Source organism: Crocodylus siamensis, chromosome 3 (assembly GCF_052110815.1).
Source record: "Crocodylus siamensis isolate JL-2025a chromosome 3, ASM5211081v1, whole genome shotgun sequence".
NCBI classification, from domain to species: Eukaryota; Metazoa; Chordata; order Crocodylia; family Crocodylidae; genus Crocodylus; species Crocodylus siamensis.
In genome coordinates, this window is record NC_143397.1 from 147456295 (window position 1) to 147479462 (window position 23168).

Genomic DNA, 23168 nt, shown 5'->3' on the forward strand with positions numbered 1-23168 from the left:
AATATTACTCCAACACCTTTTCCTCTGGGCGTAACAAATGCATTTTGCCACACTCATATCCACTCAAGATGCGGCTGCAAAGATTATTTTTCAACTCTTTATCTTTTACATAAAAAATAAGCTACTTGTCTTCAGTTTCAAGGCCTTTCATAGCCCATCCTTCATCTTTCATTCAGTATTCAAATATTGACTCCCACTTCCAAGAGGTTGATAATCAATCACAGCCTCCCTCATATACTTGTTACATTTTCAAACAGTCTTATGCTGCCCTTCATGCTTAGGAGTTCCATGTAAACAGCAACAAAACTACCTCATTATCCTCCTTCAAACTTTCCTCTGCTATGAAAGCTACAACCATCTTGACAGGCCTGAGTGATGAGCAGGATAGTAGTGCTGATTGCAGTGACTGAGGAAACACGTGGGGGAGGAAGACTGACAGTGAATAAACTGATGCTGTGCCAGACCCACTCCCTATCATGGAAACAATGGAAATATTGTCTAATATGTTTTGTTGTATTCCCATGTCTACAGCCATCTGTTGCCTCTTACTATATACAGTAGGGCTGGGTGAAACAGCAACATTCTGCTTCAACTTTGGTTTTGACATTTCAGCGGAACAGTGTTTCATTTCAAGTTTCATTTTGTTTTGAAAGCACTGTTCTGGTTCATTTTGTTGAAATGGTTTTGCTGTTTCGATGCCGTTTCGAAGTTTTGCCCATAGGCTATAATGGGGAAGCACAAAACAGCCTATAACTTTGTCATTTCTTGCCTAATTTGGAAGGAACATGCAGGGATGGTAACCCCTTCTGAAGGCATGAAGCCTGCCAAGTTGCAAGGAGATAGGTGCATAAATTTCTAGGAACCTGCACCTCAAGGTATTGACAAGCAGGAGCCAGGGAGCAGGAGCAGCATCCTATGATCCGGCAGACCGCACTCCCCAGAGGAGTCCGGCAGAGCCCCCAAAGCCCTCCTGGAGGTGCGGGTGAGCCCCCAATCTGCCTTCTGGATGACAGGAGGCTGGTGCTGTCCCCTGGGGCCAGCGGCAGCACCAATCTTCCCAGCATGGGCTGCGCCCAGTGCCGGTCCCAGCCGGCAGCACCAGCCTCCTGTCACCTGGCAGGCAGACTGGGGGCTCACCCACACCCCTGGGAGGTGGGGGGATGTGCTGGACTCCTCCTGGGGGCATGGGCAGATGACAGGAGGCTGCTGCTGCCAGCTGGGACCGGCGCTGGGCACAGTCCACGCTCAGCACTAGGAAGATTGCTGCTGCCACTGGCCCTAGGCAGCAGGCACAACTTCCTGTCATTCAGCAGGCAGATTGGGGGCCCACCTGCATCCCCTAGAGGGCTTCAGGAACTCTTCCAGACTCCTTCTGGGGGTTCAGGCCCTAAGCTGCCTGCTTGATCACAGGAGGCTGCTCCTGCTACCTGGGGCCAGTGGCAGCCCCAGTCTTCCTGGAGCTGCATGTGGGCTGTGCGCAGTGCCGGTCTCAGGTGGCAGGAGCAGCCTCCTGTCATCTGACAGGCAGATTGGGGCCCGCACCCCCAGAAGGATTCTGCCAGAGCCCCGCAGCCTTCCTGGGGGTGTGGGCAGGAGGCTGCTGCTGCCACCTAGGAGTGGTGTTGGGCATAGTAGCCCACACCCAGCATAGCTCCATGGAGCTGAACCTGGTGGCGGGAAGCAAAGCGCAGCCTGGAGCTATGCTCCGCTTCCCCCCACAGGGGTCAGTTCCCCAGAGTAGCGAGCCACTGGGAGCTGAGCCTGGTGGCTGGAGGTGCTTCCCCCACTGGGCTCAGCTCCCCAGCACTGCAGGGAACTGGTTAATTCTCTATTAACCAGAATTTGAAATATCTCCCAAAAACTGGAATCTTGGCTGCATCTATGTGGCATGCACTTCAAGTATTTCTGTTATTTACATTAGTTAGTGCCGATAGAGGAGCTGCTGGGAGCCTGTGGAGGAAGGGGCCAGGGGTGGGGAAAGGGATCTGTGCAGGGCAGGGAGGGCTGCCACTGTAGGCCAGGGCTGGTATAATTCTCAGATAACTGGAATTTTTAGATAACTAGCACCCCCCCATTACCCCACTCATGCCAGATAACAAAGCTTTTACTATACTCAGATGATCACCTCTTTGGGGCAATGACAGTCTTTTTTGTTGCAACTTTGAAGGGTATCTAGCATAATCAGGTCTTGGTCATTTATTAGAGTTCCAAGGAGTTATGGTATTATTATTGTGGTTGTTGTTAGTAAAGCATTATTATTACAGTTTATAGGCAGCAGAGGGGAGGGACCAGCCCTGCTGTGAAGCAGAGAGCCCCTCCCAGCCAGAGAGCATGTCAGGATGCTGGGGGAGTCTGGTTTATATTAAACCAGCAAGGGGTCTGAGACAGACATTACTTAAACCAGTCTGAGCCAAATCAGTTATATCTAATACTACATTTAATAAGGTTTATCTCAAACCAGTTTCAGCTATTTTTAAACAGGTTTATGTGCACTGAATATCTGTTCTGTTACAGGTTTAAACCAGTTTCTGATCACTTAAACTGGTTTATGTGTACAGGAGACCCTCACCATTTGCCAGGGATACATTCTAGAGATCCCCGCAAATGGGGAAATCCATAAATACTGTAGTGCATTTATGAACATCGTCTGTGTTCATGAACACGCAAGGTCTACTGCTTACCCAGAACAAAGATTCAGGACATGACGGGCATGATCCAGGCCCACCGTGATCCAACCCACCGATTACTACCCCATGGTCCTAATCCATATGGGTACTAATGATGTGGCCAGGAGAAGCCCTGATCACCTGATGGTGGACTACCACGCTCTAGGGGGCGTGCTGAAGGAGATAGGTGCATAGGTGGTATTCTCTTCTGTCCTACCAGTGAGCAGACATGGAAGACGACATGAGACGTGCATCGCAGAGACCAACTGGCGGCTTCGGAAACGGTGTCTTGAGGCGGGCTTTGGCTTCCTTGACAATGACCCACTCATCACAACAAGAGACATGCTCAGATGGGATGGGATCCACCTTTCCCCTAAAGGTAAGCATGTGTTCTCTTCTAAGTTGGCAGATCTCCTCTTGCGGGCTTTAAACTAGGCTTGTTGGGGGAAGGAGAAGACAAGGGAGGAGGAAGCCTTGGACCGCTAAACCAAGCAGCACTCAGCCTAGACCAACGAGTGGAACATATACACAGGTAAGCAATAGGGGCCAGGGCAATGCTGAGATTAGGGGGCCAGTGCACACATCCACAGGAGGCCTCAAATGCCTCTACACAAACGCTCGTAGTATGGGAAACAAGCAGGAGGAACTTACCCTCCTGCTAGCTGACACCAACCCAGACATAGTGGGGCTCACTGAAACATGGTGGGACCCAACACATGACTGGGCAGTGAATATCAAGGGCTATAGGCTGTACAGGAGGGACAGGACAGGGAGGAAAGGTGGGGGTGTGGCGCTCTACATTAAGGAGGAATACACATCCTTATCAAATATCACAGAGTCAGAGGAGGGGCACACTGAAGTGTTGGGTTAGAATACAAGGCAGTCGAGGGGAAGGAGATGTAATGGTGGGGGTCTACTACAGACCACCCAACCAAGGGGAAGAGCTAGACCAGGAATTCTTGGGTCAGCTCACGGAGGTAGTCAGGTCAAAGGATGGGTAACCTGAACTTTCCAGACATCTGCTGGGAAGAGCAGTCAGCCAGGTCTGACTGCTCAGGTAGGTCCTAGCCAAAATGCAGGACCTCCATCTAACCCAGGAGGTGCACAGCCCCACCAGGGGAGACACCTTGTTGAACCTGGTGCTGGCCACGAGTGACGACCTGGTGAGGGGGCTGCGGGTGCTCGACCACCTGGGCAACAGTGATTATCACCTGCTGGAATTCACCATCCAGCGCAAGGTGGCAAAGGCCTGCAGCAAGGCAGCAGCCCTAGATTTCAGGAGGGCAGACATCAATAAGCTAAGGAGAATAGTCGGGGAAGTACTGAGGTCCCAGAGGGGAGGGGAGCCAGGTGTACAAGAAGAGTGGTTACTCCTTAAGAAGAGGATCCTCCAAGCCCAAAGGGTGGTAACCCCAAAACAGATCAAAGGGAGTAGGATGGCGAAAAAGCCCCCATGGCTCACCAAAAGCATCCGGGAATGTCTTCTAGCTAAAAGGGAAGCGTACACCCAATGGAAGAGAGGGGCCATCACCAGGGAGGACTATACTGCAATTGCTCAGGGATGCAGGGGGGCAATCAAGAAGACCAAGGCGGAGATGAAATTGAGACTAGCTACCCGGAACAAAGACAAGAAGTCCTTTTTTAAATTCATAGGGGGCAAAAAGAAGGTACCGAGTAACATGGGGCCCCTGCAAGACACGCTAGGAAATTTGGTCGTCACACCAGACAACAAAGCTAACCCATTTAACAACTTCTTTGCCTCCATTTTCCTAAGCTGGGACCAGATCAGCCCCCCCCCTCCCCACTGGGCCCCCCTCAGGCCCCAGGGGATGTGCACCTAGGCCAAGTGAGGATCTAGTCAGGGAACTTCTGGAGGGACTGGATGTATTTAAACCAGCTGGTCCAGACAATCTCCACCCCAGAGTGCTGAGGGAATTAGCGAAGGTCATTGAGGGACCCCCGGCATGGCTTTACGAGCACTTGTGGTGCTCTGATGTGGTGCCAGAGGACTGGAAGAGGGTCAATGTGGTTCCCATCTTCAAAACAAGGGAGGAAGGAGGACCTGGGAAACTATAGGCCAGTCAGTCTTACCTCAATCCTGGGTAAGCTTTTTGAGAGAATTATTCTGGCACATGTCCATGAGGGGCCAGCAGGGGAGATTATGCTTAGGGTCTCTCACCCCATTCTCATTAAAAAGCTGAGGAACTGTGGTGTCAACACCTACATAGTCAAATGGGTTGCCAACTGGCTGGAGGGCCGCACCCAGAGAGTGCTAGTGGAAGGGTCATTTTCGACCTGGAGGGATGTGGGCAGGTGGGTTCTGCAGGGCTCGGTCCTTGGACCCACACTGTTCAACATCTTCATCAGTGACCTGGACAAGGGGGTAAAAAGCACCCTGTTCAAATTTGCTGAGGACACTAAGATGTGGGGGGATGTGGGCATGCTAGAAGGGAGGAATAGGCTGCAATCAGACCTAGACAGGTTACAGGGGTGGGCAGATGAGAACAGGATGGGATTCAACACAGACAAGTGCAAGGTGATGCACCTGGGGAGGCACAACTGGCACCATACCTACAGGTTGGGGAACTCCCTTCTTGTCCATGCAGAGGCAGAAAAGGATCTTGGAGTCATCATTGATGCCAAGATGAACATGGGCCAGCAGTGTGGGGAGGCAGCCAGGAAGGCCAACCACACTTTGTCATGCATCTACAGATGCATCTCAAGCAGGTCCAAGGAAGTTATCCTCCCCTTCTATGCAGCACTGGTCTGGCCACAGCTGGAGTACTGTGTCCAGTTCTGGGTGCTGCACTTCAAGAGGGATGTGGACAACATGGAGAGGGTCCAGAGGAGGGCCACTCACGTGATCAGGGGACAGCAGGACAGGCCCTATGAGGAGAGGCTGAACCTGTTCAGCGTCCACAAGAGAAGGCTGAGGGGAGATCTAGTGGCCTGTTACAAACTAGTCAGAGGGGACCAGTAGGCCTTGGGGGAGTCCCTGTTCCCCCGAGCACTACCAAGAGTGACTAGAAATAATGGTCACAAGCTAGCAGAGGGTAAATTCAGATTAGACATCAGGAGGCGCTACTTCACTGTCAGGGCAGCTAGAATCTGGAACCAACTTCCATGTGAAGTGGTGCTGGCACCTACCCTAGGGGTCTTTAAGACAAAGCTAGACAATCACCTTGCTGGGGTCATTTGACCCCAGTACTCTTTCCTGCCATGGCAGGGGGTCAGACTCGATGATCTGCTCTGGTCCCTTCCAACCCTACCAACTATGAAACTATGAAATGGCATGTGCCCCTGGCAGCTGGGGGGGTGCAGCAGTGGGATCCCGGCCGTGGCAAGCACAGAGCTCCCACAGATGCCACTGGCATTGTAACAATGTCATCCCACAGCACCATGAATATTCGAAACCACAAATGCCAAATCCGCAAATAGCAAGGGTTTCCTGTAATGTCTGCCCCTAGCCTAGGAGTCACACATCAAGCCAATGCCTGATCCAAGCAGGCAGCTTGGCTCTGCAGGCAGAGAGAAGAGCGCCTGCCCAGGAAGGTTGCACAGGAGCGCTTAACTGGCAGTTGAACTACCCTGGGAAGAGGGACGGGACGCAGGCATGGGTAAACCAGGTGACTACCTGGGGCCCGGACAGAAAGGGGGACTAAAAATGGTAATTTTTTAATGATTATTATCATTATCTCTGGCAAAGGGGGGCCTAATACTAAAAGTTTGCCCAGGGCCACCAGAAGTCTAGGTACAGTGCTGCTGGGAAGGTGTTGATGGCTTTCTAAGGAATATAACCCAAGGTATAGAAAAGTTTTGTCATACAGCCAGTGAGCTGGCATTTAGGTTTGGACCTAGTGTAGGGTTAGTTTGCATGGGCTTACTGTTTTTTTATGGTTTATACTGGAAGACTGGGTTGGGAATGTGAAAGCTGAAGGAGGCTGCAGGGCTGCCCAAGCAGGCTGGAAGCAGGGCCAGGGAGCCCAGAACCAAAGGAAGCATGACAAGGGCCACAGCCCAGAAGCCAGGTCTGACACAGTGGGCCTGGGCTAAAAGGCCCAGCACGACGAGAGAGGCAAAGGCTGAGAATGCTGAGGCCCCAAAAGGGAGACTGATTGAACCATGGCATCTGGGAGGCATGGGCCTGGGCACAGGGGAGGCTGGAAGTCAAAAAATTAGCCCTTAAGGCTACAGATGCCCTGGGGGGTGCACACAGGCCAGGAGGGCCCATCCTGAGGAGCAGGTATGGGGACAAGAGAGGCCCAGGATGGAGCAGCTAGCTAAAAGAATGGATGAGGGCTCACTTGGGAACCCTAGGGCAGCCTCCATTTTCACAAACCGATTCATTCGATCAAGGTGTAGTAGGCAAGGGAAAAGGAAAGGAGGCCCAGAAAGCCAGAGTAAGTGCAAGGCTCCCCAGCCACCAGGGACATAACAGCTACCCTGGAACCAGGCTCTTGCTACATATACACACAAATGGGCAATACATCAGTACACAATGACATAGTATAAATGTTTGTTCTAACCATTTTACTACGTGGCAAGAGATTATTTGTTCCACTGTAAGTATAGGAAACATGTTTTTAAAGTAGGTATACAAAACCTTTCCTGCTACAGTAAAAAGGTAAAAGGAAACATCCATAACCACTTAAGGGAGGTTGCTGACTAAGCGTGGACATCATAAACATTCAAAAATATAGACACAAAGAGGAAGAGAATTTTTTAGGTAGGGAAATAAAAGGAAATAGTGAAATAGACATTGTTAAGAAAAGATTGCTGAGAATGCAATATGTCAACCCACAGAATAGTCTCTTATGAGAATTAAAAGAGGCCCCATCACTTATAACTATGGCAGCCACAATACTAGAAAATGTACTGAAAAAATAATCTTGCACTGATATAATAATAAACTAGTAAATCTAATTAATGTTATACAATATTGAGATTCATATTCAAAACTGGGATGTGGGGTCCAATTCAGACAACAATCTAAACCTAAAAGGTATTCTCTTAGCTAGTTTTATAATTCCATTTCTCCTATAAATACTTATGTTTCAAGAATACATACACTTCAAGGTATGAGGATCAGTTATGAGTACAGCTCTGCTAGCTGAGAACTTTGAGTCTGAAATTTATTTAACTTTTTCAGACCTCTAGAATTTATAAAATGACATACTGCAGAAAAGAGTGAGTGTATCCAGCAAATGGGCCATTCTCTTTGTTTCACTGCCGCCATCATTTCTAAAAAGAGAAAGATGAGCAAATCCATGTGCTTACATAAGTGAATTAATTCACAGAAACCATCAGTTGGTTTTGGTAGCACTAGTTTTATAATATATGAATTTCACTTCTCTCGGGAATAATCAGAACGATTCCTTTTTGCATATAGAGCTAGCAGAGCATGGCACACACAGTAAATACATAGAACAGGACTTCACCATTGGACTCTGGCCTTCCTATATGACCCAGCTTCTTTGTTCTACTTCAGCAGTACAAAACATGTTAACCCATGCTACTTAGCTGGGTAATAGAAGCTTCACCCTCTGAATCAGAATTCCTTGGTGACAAAGCATCTCCTTTTGTTTCCAATGTAGGAGACATTCTTAGGGAAAATGGTAGCCAGAGCATGCCCACACCCAAGTGCCAGAATTGGTAGTTGGGACCACAGACCATAAGCTATAAACCAGAGTCCTGAGGTTGCTATAATTTGTGCCAGGACTGAGCTGATTCCCAGAGGACCCTAAAATTAGAGATGCATAACGTTACCCTAAAGCCTCCTTTACCTCCCTAACTCCAGGCTTCTGTTGAACAAACTCCACCAGATCATGAGATTCAGACCTATCTTTATTTTCATATTGTGATATTTCATTTGTGTTTTGGGTATCAGTGTAGCTTCCCTCAAAGTTTTTAAATAATTATTTAAAAAGTTAATTATACCCAGCAAAGATGTCATGTGTAAATAATATTGAGTTTCACTGCTTAATTTCCTACACTTTTGTTAGGTTAATTGCTTGGTTGATTGTTTTATTCTGTTTGTTTGCTTTGTTTTGTTTTTTGTTGATGGTTATATCTGGGAATGCTTGTAAAAGGCATATTTGGAAAAAAAAAAAAAGGATTGGCAATGGGCCACCACTCTGTAAGTGGTCTAGATACAGTTATGTGAAGTTCAGTGTTCCACAACTTCGTTTCTCAATTTTGGCTGACCTAACATTTATTGTATATAGAAGTAAAACTTCTTAAGAAATTAAAAATAAAATCAAAGGCAAGTAAGTTTTAGAAATGTTTGGAATTTATTTGAATAATCATGATGGAGGTATGTATTTTGTTTTAATACTGGAAAATAGATTAACTCCATTGTTTCTTTACTATACTGTGTCTATGCCACCCAAACTGTGGGTCATGACATCAGTGGTTCGCAGTATCAGCCAAGAGGGTTGTGGAAGCAGGGGGCTATGTGGGCTGGGAGTGAGGGGCCATACTAAGGAAACAGGAGCATAAATGCAGTCATGCTGAGGGAAAAAAAGTTTAGGAAGCACTGGTCTAGGGTATTCGATTTTTAATATTCAACACCATTCATGATTTGCACAGCTCACTTTTCACATGCTCATTATGGGAAGAGAAATTTTCAACCTTATGACAGATTTTGGCATATCCCTGTTTTGTAAGCAAGATCTGAAAACAGTAACACAAAAAAGATCTATGATATCAGATAAGCTCATCTTCTATTGTATGGGAGACCAGTGTCAGTATTCTATAGTAGGTGAATCAAGAGTGGGAGAAACGCATATTTTAGACAAGGTTTAGCTAAAAATTACCTGTTAGCATCTGTCAGTACCTCCTGCCTGCCACCTAAAACATTCCTTTTTAGTGACTCATTGAATTAGCATTTAATTAATTAAGACTTGAATATAAACTGCTATTCAATAAGCTGTTTAAACAAATGGAAGATTTTATTTTGGTTTGTTTTAATGAGTTTAGTGTCCTTGGAATCTGTTTGATTTGACAGCCCTGGAAGCAATGGTCTTCTGTTTAGAAATACTGCTAATAGCATAGACAGCTGCTGTGTAACCATCCCAACTCAATCATAACCTAGAAGGACCTTCCATTATAATGGCAGATAGCTTGGTATTTGTATCTGTTTGCCTTTCTCTAGCAGCTGATAATAAGTCCCACCAGTATGGGCAGCATAGTAGCCTGACCACCCTCACAATAGAAAGCAAACTAAGGTCAGTAACTCATTTTGGCTTGGCTACTTGAACAGTTGTCATAACTTTAATTCACTACTGACTTGTAACAAACTTTAACAGTGACACAGCAGTAAGCAATCACATTTGTTAATAATCCTGGAACCAATCTATCCTTCACATGCTCTTGCAGACGTAGATTCAAGTTTCAGGTCTTACAGTATAAAAGCCATTATCCATGGTGATGATAAAAAAATACTGTTCAAAGAGACTAAACGGCTTTACAATAATACGACCGATGCTATTATATAAAAGGCAAGGTTCTTTGAGTAGATGTGATATCTTTTATTAGACCAACTAAATCTAGTAATAATTTTACTCAGTTAGTCTAATAAAAGGTATCACATCCACTCAAAGAACCTACCTATGTCCCTACACCAACATGGCTACAACCAAAATCCCAGCATTATACATAAAATAATTTTCAGTATCTTTTATTGCCCGAATGTTAAAACTTGCTGGGCATGTGTCAAATTGGACCTGGTTTGATGTTGAACAGAATCAGTGTTATAATTCAAAAATCCCTTGAAGCCATTGATTTCAAAGAGGTTGACATCAGACACTGGGAGAAATAAGACTTCAGAAACACTACTGAAATAATACAAATGGTCTAAAATGAACAAGAGGACTGGGATCACAAGGTAAAGTGCTACTCTGTATATTTACCTCCTATATGGTTGATCAATGAATCTATAAACCAGAAAATCTCAGATCAACTATATAGGAGGTAAATATTAGGGATGTGCGAAGCTGGCCCTATTCGATTCAGATTTAGCCTGAATCAGGGATAGAGATTTGATTTGTTGATTCAGATCCCTGATTCGATTCAGCCAAATCCAAATCTGAAAATCTGATGCTGATTCAGAGAATCAGTGATTCAGACATAGATGCAGCTTTAAATGTTTTTTCTACATACCTTGAAGTAGCAGGCCCAGCTTGTGATCGCCGTGGTGCTGGGTCACGTGGAGTATCCCACAGAAGTGCAGGGAGGCCTTCCACATGAGCAGCAGTGAACCCAGAAGTGGACTGGAAGTACTTCTGGTCCACTTCCATGTCTGCTGCTGAATGTACTGGGGAGCCCCCCACACTTCTGTGGGATGCTTCATGCGCCCCCCCCCATCGCAGCACTAATAAGCCCCTGCTACCTAGAGGTATGTAGAAAAAACATTGAAAGCTGTCTCCGTCTGAATCTCTGAATCAATTTGGAGGGTTCCAGTTCATGTTGTAGAGATTAAACGGTCCTCTGATTCAATTCTGATTTGAAAATTCAGCCACTGAATTGGGCCGAATCTCCGCCGAATCAAATCAGGGACCGAAGCTTCACACAGTCCTAGTAATATACAGAACGGCGCTTTACCTTGTGACCCTGGTCCTCCTGTTCATTTTAGACCATCTGTATGAATCCAGTAGTCCAAAATAGACTTCAGACTGTTTAGCTGAACAAAAAGAAAATTGCTTAACAAACAAAAATACCCAGGTGATATGTCAGGGTAGCACAAAAGGAGTCCAGCTCAGAGACACAAAAAGAATATGCCTCTAGCAAGTGAAATCTATCTGTCCGATTTAAGAACTACACATCCCCCACAATCCCCATACCTGATCCCCACCAAAAATCCCAAAGAAGCAGAGCTTTATGCAGACATATTATATACAAAATAACAGGGTCATTTTGGATCACATTTTCCCCATAATGTAAAGCAGTTTTAAAACATCTTTTTTTAAATAGCAACTGGCCCTTCCAGACAGCAAATCTATAAGGCCTAAGCACTGGACGTTGTCTAAGAGGCCTAACCCTGACAATTTGGATGCTGAATAGAAGAACACAAGTGCAAATAATCACCATTCACATTGACAAAAAGTCACGGTTTCAGCTTGTTCCGAAATCAGAAGTTTTCATAAAAACTGCTTTATCAGGCCAGTGTTCACAAAGCAAAACACAGAGGATTTCCTAGAGCCTTAAGCACTTTCAGATTATCTTCTGCACTTATTTTCATGGGTGTGATACCAACAGCTTAATTTGGCTGCAAGGATGTAAAAGAGGTTTTTACAGGGGCATTTATTTTTGAACCAACTATTAATTTTGTATTACATTTTGGTATAGATTAGAGTCACTCCACTGACTGATAAATAGCCCAATATACAGAATTTCCAGCTGAGTTCACACACAGGTATGTCTGGGCACATCTACATGTGCTATTAATGCACAGCAATAATCTCTGGTGCATACTGCCCTGGAGTTTCTTGCTCCTGGGTCCTGCATTTATACATGCAGTTGGAACCACAGCATGCTGAGCTGGGGTGGGGAAGGCCCAGCTGGCAACAGCCTGCGGAGAAGGGATCAGTCTGCCAGCCCTGCGTTGCTCCAACCTAGCTTAACATACTGCAGAGGGGCTGGCTGGGGCATGAGGGTGCTCCAATGCAGGGCTAGTTGGCAGGCAGCCTCCACATTGAAGCACCCTCATGCCACAGCATCCACATGTAAACCGCTGTGCACCAAAAAAACTCCTCCACAGAGTTTATTAGATTACTACAGTCTAACTGGGGCACACGTGCAGACACTGAGATCTTTACTGCAGAGCTAATTAAGCTAAGAGATTCATGCTCTCTACTAAAGCAGGGATAACATTCCTTCATCCAGGGTTAAAGTTGGATCCAACTTGCTAAATTTGAATCATTTGCAGCTTATTCACACACAACAATTTTGGGTGGAGGGCCACTTACTGAGTTTTGGCAAGCTGTCAAGGGCCACACTGGTATCCCCAGATGCCCCATCCCCTGGTCGCCATCTTTTGACTGGAACTCCAGCCCCCTAACCCCTGACCTTTGCCACCAGAACTTCCTCCTCTTGCCCCTGGAAATACTCCTTTCAGCAGGGGGTTTTGCCATCTCAGAACCAGAAAAATACCAAATTGTATTCTAACAATTGAACATCTATAACATACATTAATTTGATTTTAAAAGATCTTTTTGTCCTGATTTACAAGTTTGTGTAGTGTATGCAGAGGTGATTGCACAACAGTTTAAAATGAAGTCTTATTCTTATATATTATGGGGGGCATGGGGATAGGTTTGTGGGGGGCTGTTAGTGTGTGGGTATGTGGGGTGTGGGTGTGAGGTGAAGGAGCATGTGTGTGTGTATGGATATGTCGGGTGTGGGTGGGTACAGAGTTTGTGGGGGAAATGTTTGTGAGGGGAGGGTGGCTGAGGTGTGTGAGGGGGTTTGGAGTTCTGTGTGTATGGCAGTGTGAGGATGGTATGGGTGCATGTGTTTGGTGGGATGTGTGTGGGACTTGCCCTATGAACACACTCACTGCACACACAAATAGACACACACATAGAGTCTCTTTCTCTCTCTCTCTCTCTCACACACACACATACACTCACACGCACACACACACTCCAGGGTAGATCTGAAGACAATGGCTCATCACACACACAACTCAGGGAATGGACACACATACGTGCACTTTTCTCTCTCCCACACACCCCCCCAAACACCCTAGGGTGGATTTCAAGACACTGGCCTGTCGCATCTCTTACACACACACACACACACACACACACAAACACACACACACACACACACACACACCCTGGGGGGCAGGGTCAGGCTGGCCTTGTTGCTGGCTCCTGCTGGCTCTCCCTGGGTCCTACTGCCCCTAGCTCTTGTCAAAGATGACAGGCAGCCAGAAGCAGATAAATATACATTCTCTAAATTTTTTTTAGGTGCCCTACAGGCTGGACAGAATGGCCTGGCCAGCTGGATCCAGCCCGCAGTCCTCATTTTGCCCACCCTGAATTAGAAGGTACCAGCTGCTGCCCTTCTGAAAACTTCCCTTTGAAAGGGCTCCAAATTCCCGTGTTCACACCCTAAGCAGCAGTACTTTGAGAAACCATATTAAAACATGGCGTGAGAAATATAGAAAATACATGATAAGACAAAATGTATTTCAGTCAAACATTAATCAATATTTCATTGTTCAATATTGCCAGTCAGGATGTCTGAAATACATTAAACAGAGCTTGTGAGAACAGTGACAGAGAAGAGTGAATTGATGATCCTCTAGGAAGTTTCATGGGAGCAGTATGAGGAAAGTGAGTGTTGTTTTACAGTCACAAGGTCTTGTCATGCAAAAGAAGTCTGGGAAAATAGCAGACCTTAATGTCCCAGAGAATCTCATGGTGCGACCTGCAGATTAATATGTGAATGAGACAGATTTACAGGGAAGAAGGTGTGTTATCGAAAGAGATCAAGAAGATTTTCTTCTTGTCCTTTGGGAGAAATTATGCAAAGTTAAACAGAGATATAAAACAAGGAGAGACAAAACCTAGTGATCAATACAGAGAACAAGTTATTAAAAGAGGAGTGAAAACCCTTCCTACCAAAGAAGGAATCAGTGTGCTGGGACTCCTGGCCACTGTTTGTGTCTGCTTCAATCATAGTTTACAATTTATTATTGTCAGCTCCAGCATAATGAAACTTTTCAGCTTTGGGAGTTTAAATGCTGGAAAATATCACTGGCAGGGGACAAGGAGAGAGCAAAAACAGGGTCTTGGGAAGAAAAAAATGTCTGGGATTGCAGTATTCATCATATGCATTTACTTGGCTGATTTACAGAATGATGCAAGAAGAGAGATAGCAGTTACACTAATGCAGGCACATTTACTGACCACGATTAATGAGTTGTGATCAAGACAGACATGAGCAGTTTCACAGCAAACAGATTTTCATTGTTCATTAAAAGTTAGAAAATGCTTCTTCTAAGAAACCTGCCAGCTGTGGCCAAGAAACTGTCAGCTGGTGTTATCAATATTGCCTCTCAAGTCTTGACCCATTGCCCAGAAGTCCACTGGGTGACCTTGATCTCAATGGCTTGGGATGGTAAAATAATATCTATAAATAATGCTTTAAAAGTATCTTTACATGTTGGCAGAATTGTATTTGCCAGATATTTTATACTATTCCAAGTCACATTTTTATGATGCTTTCTTAATGTGCTGTACATTTTGCTTTAACAGCTTTAATATGGATTTATCCCCTCATTAAATATATGATTTTAATAATGACTTGTCTCTTCATCAAATGTGATCTGAAAAACAACAGTTGGTGGGTGCAGGGGAAAAATCATTTTAGAGATATCAGATAAAATGTTGGCAACTTTACTACTTTTTTTTTTAATGCTGCTTATTGTGAGGAAACAACTTGCAACCTAATGGTGCTTTTTATATAATCTGATGTTTCAAAATGCTTTACAAAGCATTTAATTACATATACAAGACTACATAATACAGCTATATGCAATTATACACAAGCAAGGATGTAAGATTTGTCTGGCAAATGCTGTAATCATTACATTCTCAATAACTTTTCATACAGCCTCAGGCCTAGTAGAAGTTACTGTATGCAACTGGCCTGCTTTTTTATTGTTGAATGGGGTGGGATGGTTTCCTATAACAGAATGTTTTTTACACATTAGTCTATAAGGATATTTTTACACATACCCTGAGGTGGAGGTGTGTGTTTTAATTAAAGTGGTTCCGATGCTGATACACAAGACATGGAAGCTGGGTGGAGTACGCTAACTGGCAAGCTCCAGCAGACTAGATTAATCAAGTCTGCTCCAACACATAATTACAGCGCTTCAGATCAGCCTCCCAGCATGTCTACAGGTACCTTAAGTTTTGCCAATTTGTATGCCTACAGACCCAGCTCCTAACATTTGGGGCCACCGTTTTGCAGAAGTCACAATTTCAGCTCAATTTAATGTCAGTTATGGATGATAATCAGGCCCAAGTTGCATTAAAGACACAACAGCTGAAAACTGAAGCTGTTAGTGATTATTAGCAAACATTTTGTAATTCTATGACTAAATGTGTTGGCTCCCTCATAGCTTTATTCCACTAACCAACTTTACTCTCACCACCTTCTTTTGTTCAGTAAATTGTGCAGAAATGTGCAGCCTATCTTACAGGTTTTGTCTATAGGGTTCCCCTGGACCTTTCTCCTCTTCCATATTCTCTCTATGATTCTATAACCAGCTCTAGAGATCTTCTACTAACCCACTCCATCAATCAAACCGTCTCGTCACTGAGGCAGACTTTGCTATTTGTTACCCTGGTTTCTGCCTCAACCACAGAGATTCCCCATTGCTACCCATGCAAGTATATCAATGGGCAAATGCTCAACTTACTGACAGGTTCCATGGCAATCACACCAAACAAAAAAAACAAATTAAGAAAATGTCTCCAGCATGCCTTGCCATTTTGTACATCCCCTATCAAAAAAGCAATACAATCTCCAACTTTCTCCATCTCCCAGTTGTTCAAAACCATAGCAATAACCTCATAGACTTTTATGCACATATCTATGAGATCTTTCCAAATTAGTAGACTACTTTTCATTTAAAAAATTGTGAGCTTCTACCGTACTGTATGTGCTAAATGCCAGATGGATTAATGCAAATACAAGAGGAGACCCATTTACCTGGTTAACAGAGGGTATCAGAGAACTATGTTTGAGAATGGGTTGTTAGAGAAGCTAGCCTCTATGTTCAGGAACCCTACAGCAGTTCAGATCTCTATGAACATTAGCAGACATTGAACCATAGGACCTGGGATCTAAAACAAGAAACCCAGCACTTACACTAAAGGGCAAAGGTAAAAGAGGCATAGATCAAAACAATTGTCTGTGATTTAGTTCTTCCATGAAGACAATGAGCCTCACTGTTTATTCTGGGTTCCAGTTGCATCTCTTGTAATAGTATGCCAAATAAATTATCATCACAATGCTTACCTTACCATTGCTGTATTGTTTTGGTTATAAGTCTACCTTTCTTTTCCTTCCAAAAGTGCATAAAAATCACAGTGGAATCACCTATAACCAGGCCTTTTATGGTCTTTATGTTTGCATCTGCAGTATTTTTGTGCAAGCAATGATTTTATCAGAAATTTCTTTTTATGCATGTAATCCTTTTAGTTCTTTTCATGGTCATTTGATTCTTCCATAGGATTTTGTGTTGTCAATGGCAGTTCAAGACCTTTATTGGTAGTTATCAATTATATTAAGAGAAAAGCTGTTTTTTCCTAAAATTGAACCATGGAAATGATACAAACAATATGTATTTGTTTAAACAATTTTTCCAGCCTTCTCATAGTAAAGAAAGACACATATTTCATTTCATAGTGAAAAGCACTTTCCCACTCTCCCAAAATGGGTTAGGAAAAATATCAAACACCAGTGTCATGTGGAAGAGTCATAATTATCCTTACATTTTTCCAAAAGAAACCTCTGTAGAAAATTCAAGCACTTCATGAGGTTCAATACAGATTTGGAACTGATCTTTCACAGAAAACAGATTTTTTTATTATTATTATTAAATCTGTCCACTCCTGTTAAAATGAAATGGAAAACCTGGCACAAACTTAACCAAAGCAATGTTGCTGCCTGAATAAAACTCACTTTATATAAAATAAAATACGAACTAAGAGCCCGTGGATGGATATGTATATTTAACATAAAATATGTATTAATTTACATAATCATATTGATGAATGAAAACACTCAATTATGTTTTGCCCCATATCCTTTAAAAAAAGTTCAAGGTTATAGACCAATGTGGTAAATCAGCCTCAGATGAATCATCCTACTGAAGCCACTGCAGTTAGCTAGGAACTACACGTCATTACGTTTATGCATTAATGGGCCCTGTGATTTTGCACACATGCTCCAGATAAATACAAAACACAGTCTTACTATTTATAAAATCATAGAAAAGCAAGGCTAGAAGGGACCTTCAGAGGTCATCTAGTCCAACCCCTGCATAAGGCAGGATCATCTCTATCCAAACCATCCTATACAAATCCATTGTCTAACCTATGAGCAAACCTACACAGTCAGCCCCAAACACAGCCACAAGACATTAACACCCTAACCTGCCACAGGTAAAGCAGTGCTTTGCTGTAGCAAATTTGCAGCATCTTGAGAGGTCCAAGGAGGAGAGCTACATCCCTGGCTATAGAGGTTGCTGCCCAATCTGTATTTCACCACTCCTCCAGCAAAACTTTCATCTGAACACAAAAGCACCCACACAGTTCAATGATAAGTGACAAGGAAAAAAGTCCCTGGTTTAATGTGGCTCAGTATCTCCCCTAACTAGCTTTGTATACTTCCTTCTGGTACAGAGACAATGCACATGGCCACTTTACTGGAGGTTTTGGTGCCAGATTTTGGGGCCACCTACCAGGATGATTCTTTGGGCCTCTCCTCTCAACTCATCTGGTTAATTTCACACGAAGAACAGAATCGGGTAGAGTCTCCAGATTCCCCACAGCTTCTTCTATGGTGAACATGCAAAGCCCATCTGCTTGCATTGGGGTACACAGATGGTGGTTCCAACTTTTACATGACAAATTTCTAAAGCAGAGTGGTGAGATCCCCATCCACTGGAGAAGGGACTATGTGTGCTTTTGTGATTCTGAAATTATTTTTCCTTCTCCTTTCTTCCAACTATTTATCTAAAAGATCTAAACTTTCCAGTCATGTTAATAAAAGAAACTTGTGATTAGTGTAACAATATCTCTTCCCTTTCCCCACCCTCACTAGCAAAATGACAGCAGAAAATATTCAAGTGTAACTGCTTTGCTCAAAGGCAGTCTCAATGTGACAGTAACTCACATATCCGCCTCCTGTGTTGGCACGAGACACACTGCAGAGAAGAATGTGCGTCCCTGAGCTGCACGGTATCAATGAGTACAATACATATGCAAGATTGATGACACCCATCTTATCTGCTTCTCTACAGTTCTTTCTTTTGATGATGAGAGCTGCAAAATAGATTTTTATCTCTCTGCTGCAGGAGGTGTGTGAAAGGCCAACTCACTACATCTTATTGGCCAGCATGAGCACAAAAATGGGGGTAGTAGCAGACAGGAAAAGTAACACTGTCACACTTTCACGGGGGTTTTTTTATTCCTGTACCTGATTAAGCTAACGGCCTAATATGTGGTCTCTGATACATTAACACACACTGCCAAAAAGCTGATTGGATGTTTTATGAACCAGCCAAGGAAAATGATCAGGTAACAGGCGTTGCAGCCCCCTCCCCTTCATTTTGTTTAAATAAGTCTTAATCTCTAGCTGCTTGTTTCAAAATAATCAAGGTAACCTCATTTCCCCCCTCCCCCCAACACACATTCTATAGCAGTGTCACCTTCTAGCAGTGCAATATACCCCACCACTCCACTGTTATGTCAATATACTGGTATAGCAGGAGGGCTACTAGATCCCCTGACTGGAATGAAAATCTGTATGACTAACTCAATCAGAGGTGAGAATACCACCCACAAAAATACCAAACTACCAGTGCTACTGTTGATGCATAAAACACAGTATGTTTGCAAGCAAGAACAGCAGCTTTGCTGTAACCTTGGCCAACCAGCAGCACAAGTGCTTCTATTTCTTCAGAGAAAGATAATGTATCATCCTGTACAGGGATGCTGTATGATTCTATGATTCTCACGTAACAATAAATTGCTTCCTAATTAACATTTGTAGAAGAAAAACCTGAAAAAAAAGATGTTGGGAGTGAGGGGGAGGGGGTAATATATGAGGAAGATGTGTAGAATTTGGTTTATAACAGCTTTTCTGAATGAGCCCTCTACAGCACAAAAACTGTATTTTATTTTATTTATTTTTTTTTGCCTTATAGCTCTAGGCAGGAACCGCTTGGGGGAGGGGAGAAGTCCAAAGGACCATTCCATAAACTGGGGTGCTACTGCCATCTAGTGTGATGATGTCCGCTGCCCAGTGAAGCTGTAATTTATAGGACTGCTGTTAGTCAGTCCCATGCGAAGCCGAAAGCATGGGGGAAGGGATAGAATCTTGGAGCTCAGCAAACCTCAAAGCAAAAATGAAGTCACAGAGGCAAGCCACGTTAATACTTTCCAAATTAAAACAACAATTATAGTTTATGACGAGCGAGATGCGGAGATATTTTTTTTAACCGTTTGGGGAGTGTTATTATATATGTTTGATTTTTATAAGTACTTTGTGAGTAGCAGATGCAGTGGTGGATCATTTAATGCCCAGTTTTCTATCCTTCCTCATGGAATATGGTAAAAAATGTCCATTTCCAACAATGAAAGGGAGCCAGAATATCCTACCTTAAAGTTACTTACAAGATGACTCAGAAAGGTCTCACCAGAGAAGGCACAAATGTAGGGGACATAACTACTTCAACAGAAAACACTCAAGGTATAGGCCTACTCTGCACTGGCAAAGCTCTGACTACATCCACACTGAGGTCCCCCTCTTCGCCCGCTGAGTTCATCTTTGCTGAATGGATTAAGACCAAAGCTAGTGTCAGGTGTATGCAGCCACTTGTAGCTGGTAACTCCAGTAGCACACCAGCTGAGCAGAGCAAGCAAACCTGCCAAAAAGGAAGCATGCAAAAGCATATGTGCTCTGGGGGCTTGGCAGGGTAGCCAAGTGGAGGTACTACAGACAATGCTGAATGACATGCACTCATAGACCTGGATTATATTCAACACCAAACAATAATAATCAGATGGGACAACAATCTTAATCTGTATATTGGATAAGGATAATCACAAGATTGTTCAGTACCCTAAACCCCACATTTTGGTATTTAATCTGATTTTGACTACGAAACCAAAAATGTCACACAAGCCCAAACGGTGGTTTGGCCTTACAGTCAATACCATTGCCATGTTGTCAATAAACATAAAGCAACCCAAAACCTGAGAAATTGTAAAACTAGGGGATGAAATAGTAAGGATTTGATCCTGGCACCTTGATTACATTTAATAAGGCGTAATTAATTGGCATAGTTACTTGGACATCAGCAGTGTCCCACTGCTAAGGAACCCATTCCTCTGGGGCTAGTCAGTAGACTGGAGAAACATGGGGTCAAGAACCAGAAAAAAATCTTTCAGTGCCAAAGCCTCAAAGAAATTGGAGGTACAGCCTCCTCATCCACATGCCCAGCACTGTTTCAGCTTCTCTCCTCCTCAAGCAAACTCATGTCTCCCCCTACTCTTACCACCTTGCTCCAGAGTAGATGCCAACCTGAGTAAACGTGCCGTGGAGTTTAATGCCCACATATAACTGAGAAAGGGAAGCAGGTGATTGGGGATGTAGTAGGTTATATCACATTGTGGGATTGGTGGACATTTTTTAAAAAGCATTGCTAATGTTATTATCTAAATGTAGTTTACATAAAATTTAGATCACCCCAGTGAGGGGTGACAGGAAAAGAAAGTACATAGTTATCACAAGTGACTCATCTTCTTGAAATGCAGATTTTCAGGTCTTTTTGTAGCCTTCATCAAGCCCAGCCTTTTATTAGTGCCTGCTGAGTTTTTTCTATATATATCCACCATTGTCCGATTGTTCAAATGTGTATCTCTTACCAGCTTTTGTTTCCATGCTGTCAAGTCTAAATGAATCCCAGCTAATGAAACTTTCATAGCTGTGTTCCTGAGGGTTTGCAATTTGGTGAGCTGCATGCTTGGAATCTGTTTATTTTCCTTTTTATTTATTCTTTCTTTTATTCTTTTCTTCATTTGGGATTTAGTACCAATGGTTAGAAATTTTTAAAAAAATCTGATTCACTCTTGAGCCCCAATCACAGCAAGATGTAAGGGCACGTTTATTTTAACCACTGAATTGTACCACTGAAGTCAAAACAATGTGTAAATTTGTGCAAGATGGGGGCTACATGCTGCAAACTGAAGACTTAAGCCCACTTTGCTATGTGGAGTGCTACTTGGGAATGTGCAACTGACTGCCTGGTATTCTGGAAAAAAACCTCTGCAAATCATAACATTTTCACACACTTTAGTCTGTTCCTCTGAAGAAGCATAATGAAAATTTGTTACCTGTTATTCAGCCTTCTACCAAATCATCCAATCAGGCTACAGTCACAATGCTACATGGCTTAGGCAAGCAATCATATAACATGAATAACAAATTACAACTGCTGAGTCTTTGAAGCAAACTTTACAAACCACCAGCAGGCTAAAAATTATTTACTATTTGGCAAATGACTTAGGAAGAACTAAAACATTCACTAAAATCAGGATTGATTCTCAGCACACTCGCAAATCAAGAGTGGGAACAATATATAGAACACACAGCTCAACCAGCTCTTGTTAGGTTAGACCAGCATGCAGCAATGAGGAAAATTTTTGCTAGCACCATTTTTAAAGCACATATCCTGAAAGAAGCACACATGATAGCCATTCCTTTCCCTCTCCAAAACCCTGGGCAGGGAAATGTTTATTTTAAATGCCAGTCACTTCATTTTGAGGGTGCTTTCCTTAAATGAATGCACATGGAACTATGATAAAGCTGACATGTAAATGAGACTTACCTTTTACTCCGCTTGTTTTTCTTCTCCAAATTCCTGCAGTGTTCATAGTCTGCCACATTTTACCCCAGGACAGAAAGGGGACGGTTCTTCTGTTTATATTTTGCTCTGGCTTCATCGATTTATTTAAACAAAGGGAGCTGTTTTACTTGAGAAAGACTTCTCCTGAAGTAAGTTAGGAGGGCATTGAATTAGCCATGTCCTGTAAAGACCCGACATGGGGCTGGGGCTGAGCTAGTGAACTGGCTGCAGGCAGCAGGGAGGAAGGAAGCTACAGAAAGGGTTAGAACACTCGACTGGAGCAGGATAGTGCTGTGAAAGTCATGAAGTGCCAGGTCAAGCAAAGCAAAGGATCTGGAAGAACCTCAGGAGGAAGGGAAAAATATAAGCATCCTTGGCTTTTCGGGAAACTATGAACCCGTGTCTGAAGGGTATTTTCCTTCATTGATTTGCATTTTTTTCCCACAATGTTAATAAATATCTTGGCTATCTATACCTTACAACCAACCTGTTTCCTGCCTTCTGCTTAGTGCTTGGCCTGATGCCAAAGATACATAAGAAATGCCACATGAGGATTCATAGAAATTAAACTAAATTTTGAAATTGGGTGAAGTCCAATCTAGAGGTTAAAACACAGGGCAGGAAGTAAAGGGATCTGGCTACTAAGTCTGCCACAGACTTGGTAAGAGACCATAAGCTAGTTCCTTAACTTGTGTGTCTGTTTCCTGTCTGTAAAAAGGGAGATACTTCACAGGAGTGTTGTTGGACTTAACTAACCAATATAAAGACTATTGCATTGCACAGGTGGAAGGCTCAGTGCAAGGGCAAAACCGTTAATTAAAACAGAGCCGTCACAAAATACTGTTGCT

The 23168-nt window shown here is 43.6% G+C and overlaps 1 long non-coding RNA gene across 1 annotated transcript in view; it reads right to left on the bottom strand.

Annotated features, from left to right (window-relative positions):
- Positions 1-22536, bottom strand: part of LOC149868959 (uncharacterized) — an 82143-nt gene extending 59607 nt beyond the window's left edge. The window contains exon 1 of the long non-coding RNA XR_016441044.1: positions 22303-22536. This is a non-coding gene — a long non-coding RNA (uncharacterized LOC149868959). The remainder of the gene's footprint in view (positions 1-22302) is intronic.
- Positions 22537-23168: the final 632 nt, after the last annotated feature.